This window comes from Rhinopithecus bieti, unplaced genomic scaffold, assembly GCF_001698545.2.
Source record: "Rhinopithecus bieti isolate Rb0 unplaced genomic scaffold, ASM169854v2 scaffold_11587, whole genome shotgun sequence".
Classification (NCBI taxonomy): Eukaryota; Metazoa; Chordata; class Mammalia; order Primates; family Cercopithecidae; genus Rhinopithecus; species Rhinopithecus bieti.
In genome coordinates this window covers 2053464-2058031 of record NW_016806966.1, presented here as the reverse complement: position 1 = coordinate 2058031, position 4568 = coordinate 2053464, and the positions used below count along the sequence as shown (strand labels likewise).

At 39.8% G+C, this 4568-nt stretch overlaps 1 pseudogene; it reads right to left on the bottom strand.

Annotated features, from left to right (window-relative positions):
* Positions 1-2559: 2559 nt before the first annotated feature.
* On the bottom strand, positions 2560-2879 carry LOC108534024 (thioredoxin pseudogene; annotated as a pseudogene).
* Between the last annotated feature and the right edge of the window lie 1689 nt (positions 2880-4568).

Below are 4568 nucleotides of genomic sequence, written 5' to 3'. Positions count from 1 at the left end.
GCGTGTTCCAATACAACTTATTTATTTATTTATTTTTGAGGCAAGATCTCACTCTGTTGCCCAGGTTGGAGTGCAGTGGCACTATCTCTGCTCACTGCAGTGAGCAATCCTTTTTGCCTCAGCCTCCCAAGTAGCTGGGACTACAGGGGCGTGCCACTGTGCCTGACCCCCTTTTTTTTTGTATCTTTCGTAGAGACTAGTTTTTGCTTTGTCACTCAGGCTGGTTTCTAACTCCCGAGCTTAAGAGATCTGCCCACCTTGGCTTCCCAAAGTGTCTGGATTATGGGTCTGAGCTACCGCACTTGGCCCTCCTACAATTTTATTTACAAAAATAGGCTGTTAGTTCATGGGCTATATAGTTCACTGGCCCATGGTACAGATGGGGCAGTACCATTTTTGGCTACCCATTTGTGTCTTGTGTCTAGAGACACTATGTTCTATTAGCCATTATTTGTTTCCTTTTCAAAATAATTTAAACTTTTATTTCAGATTTAGGGGGTATATGTGCAAGTTTGTTACATGGGTATGTTGTATGATGCTGAGGTTTGGGGTACAATTGATCTTGTCACCCAGATAGTGAGGATAGTACCCAATAGTTAGCTTTTCAACCTTTGCCCCCCTTCCTTCCACTCCCCTTTAGTAGTCCCGTGTCTATTGTAGCTATCTTTACTTCCATGAGTACCCAATGTTTAGGTCTCACTTCTTTCTTTCCTTTTTTTTTTTTTTTTTTTTTTTTTGAGACGGAGTTTCGCTCTGTTGCCCAGGCTGGAGTGCAGTGGCCGGATCTTGGCTCACTGCAAGCTCCGCCTTCTCGGTTCACGCCATTCTCCTGCCTCAGCCTCCTGAGTAGCTCGGACTACAGGTGCCCGCCGCCATGCCGGTCCCAATATAAAATTTTTTGTATCTTTAGTAGAGACGGGGTTTCACCGTGTTAGCCAGGATGGTCTCGATCTCCTGGCCTCGTGATCTGCCCACCTCGGCCCCCTAAAGTGCTGGGATTACAGGCGTGAGCCACCGCGCCCGGCCTAGGTCTCTCTTCTAAGAGCGCATATGTGGTATTTGGTTTCCTGTTCCATGTTAATTTGCTTAGGACAATGGCTTCTAGCCACATGCATGTTCCTGCAGAGGACATGATTTCCTTATTTTTTATGGCTGCCTACCATTCCTGTCACCTGTATTTCAGCACACTCTCCAGGTGGTTCTTATGCCTGCTTCAGTTTGAGAAGCACTGGTACATAATATGTAAATGATTTATCTGGGAAAGGTGGCATGGTCAGTGGTGAATGCTTTTTCCTGATCATATTTTATATTTATACATTATGACCCTTAATAAACATTTTAATCTTTGAATGTTTTAATAATTTATACATCCTTTAAAAAGTTGTTTTCCATTATAAATTAATACATACCATGAGAGCTTCAGAAAACAAAGAAAAGTAAAAGGAATTTACCCCTCTAGTATATTTATTGATAAGATTTGAAATATGTATATATATATTTCATATCTTTTCTGTATATACTTTTTTAAAACTTCCTTTTTTTTCTGATTGTGGACATTATATATTATCCTTGTAGGGCTATAAAGTGGTACTATGTAGTCTTTGCTTTTTTCCTTTGGTTTAAGGCAATTCTCTTAGATAATCTTTGTCTTGAAAGAAAAGTTTTCTCTAATTTTATTTAAATTTTATGTAATTTAGGAAGATTCCTGGTATAATCATTAATGTCTCAAATAGTTATTTTACAGTCTGAATGGAGAATTTATTATCTTCTTTGTGCAACAGAAAAATGTAATTGACTACTCACTGGTAGCATGTATTCTGTATTATATATGAATCTTCTTTGACCAAAACTTTCTAGAGGGTAGAAAAGCTTTTGCTTTGGAAGAAGGTGTGACCCCCCTCCTCTCAAACTGGCCTGATAGGAGGGGAGAAGGAAGGAGTGCTCTCAACAGAAAGTCCTGTTTTTCTAAGGTGAGTGGGGAACATCTCACCACTGTGAGGAGGGAGGTTTTTGTTTCTTGGGCTTGTTTGCTGAGACTGGAAAAATCTTTGCCCAAATCTCTGCTTTGTTAGGCAGTTTGAGAAGAAATCAGCATGTAATTTTTAACCTTTGTAGAATAACTGGCTTCTGTGTTTGAGGTAGGGCAGGAGAAGTCTGGCCATGACTTTTCCTGTAGCCCCTTTACCATGCTTTGTTTTGGAACACATCATTGCCCTCAATAATGCAGAATGTATTATGTTAAGTGAAAAACTTGGTGCATTTCTTATGTCCACGAGTTAGACTCTTTCTCCAAGTCCAGTTGTTCCTGGAGTAATTGATACAACTTAGCATTGAGAGGAACACAGTTCAGAAACTGAAGTGGCAAACAAGTATTTCTGAATTTTCAAGCTTCATTTGCATCTTTCAGAGAACATTAGTAACACTTTTTTTTGTTTGTTAATATTTTATTGTCACCCAGATGGCAGTTGGGTATATAGTCTCTATACTTTATACTTTTTGTAAATAAAAAATTACAAATTTTAAATAGCCAATGGTTGGTTATGTTTTCAGAAAACATGATTAGACTAATTCATTAGTGGTGGCTTCAAGATTTTCCTTATTATTATAGCTCCAGAAAATTCACCTACCTTTTCTTCCTTCTTAAAAAACTAGGTTGGCGTGCATTTGACTTCATACTCTGAAGCAACATCCTGACAGTCAGCCACATCTACTTTGAGGAATATCATGTTAGAATACTTTTCAGAGAGGGAATGAAAGAAAGGCTTGATCGTTTTGCAAGGCCCACACCATGTGGCTGAGAAGTCAACTACTCCAGGTTTATCACTTGCAGCCTCCAAGGCTTCCTGAAAAGCAAACTTCTACTTAATTTGCTTCACCATTTTGGCTGCTGGGATCTTCTAAGAAACATTTCTAAAAAGTATCTCCTTTGTCTCTTGTTCCACACTGTTCCACTTCTTCTTAAAACTCATTTTACTTCCCTATCCATACCTTTCTGATGTTTCAACTGCTTTCCCCAGCCCTCACCCCGAAGTTCTTTATTATGTAGCCTTTTTTTTTTTTTTTTTTTTTTTCAGTTTTGGTATAACTTCTAACCAAGGAGAGCCAGAAAAGTGACCCAGCCACAGGAATTTGTCCATTTTGTGGGTGGGCTGGTGGGGGTGGCCTCGGGAGAACTTGATGGAGGCAGGATTATGACTGGTCATTAATAATCATAACTGTTTTTTATATTTTTAGTTTTTCTTATTACACAAAATATCCATGTAGCATAATAGCTAGTTTTTGTTACACAGGACATGCCTTGTAGTTGTGCTTTTTGCCTTGGCGACATAGACTGTGTGTACCTAGGAACAGTGGAATCACTGCAGTGGAATTGTTTATGAATGTTTCGTAATGGAAAACTGTTTATGTGATAAATGAAACTGGGTTGATTAGGATTGAATAGAATTGGAAGATAGCAGATCTTAAGGTACCACCCCAAACCCTGCTGTGTCACACATTTTGGCTGATAGCATCTTATTTATGTTGAGAAGCTGGTTGGGCAGGAAGGATGTGTGGTCTGGATACTGCATGAGTCAGCTTGGCATTTAAATTTGCCAAAGACTTCGAAGCATTGCCACATTAAAAAAAAGTCCCTGTGGTAAATTTCAACATTCCCATCTCCTATAACTCTGCATATTATTATTTTTAGCCAGCGTGACATCTTTCCACAGCATCACCGAGTGCCCAGTTGTCCATGGTGCTGAGCAGTGTCCACTACTGTGAGGCCTGGTTCCAGTCCTACAGAGGCTTACACTCAAAGCCATGAACAGTTTTCATTTTTATTAATAGAAACTTAAGAGTTTTCCCCAGGCAAATATGTTGGCTAGCTGTACAACTTTTTTTTTTTTTTAATTGCAGGGGTGGGTGGTGTGTGTGTGTACGTGTGTGTGTGTGTGAATCATTTTCTTGAAATACATAAATTCTTAGAAAAATAATGGCTGGAGAGTTGTGAGTACATGAAAATTTGGTAAACAGGTGGCTTTTCTGTGATGAATAAAAATGCGTATGTTTTGGAAGCAAGGTGCTATAGGGTCTTGCCCCCTGCTTCTCTTGGGGCCTCTTCCTTCCATGTCTCCCAGTGAGCACGAGGCTTCACCACACTGGCTTCCTTAATGTTCCCCAACACACCAGCCATGCTCTGCCACAGGACCTTAGCATTTCAATTTCCTCCCCCTGCAAGACTCTTCCCCACTAACCTACAAGGCTGGCTTTCTCACTTTCTTCAAACAGTGGCTTCTCCCTGAGGATGTTTTTGGCTACCCATCTGCAAGTTTATTCCTTCTGCTGGGGCTTCGGGATTTCATATTCTGCTTCTTAATTTTTCTTCTCTTTAGCACTTATTAATATCTAGCACACTATAAAATTTTAAGCTCTTTATTTTATTGATCTCCTTCCTTCCTCATATAACCTTCCTAATACTATGGTAATTGTAATTTTTGATGGTATTCCCAGTGCCTGGAAGAGTGCCTGGATCATCACAAGTGCTCAATAAATAATGGCTGAATGGAAGGAGGGAAGGAAGAAAGGTT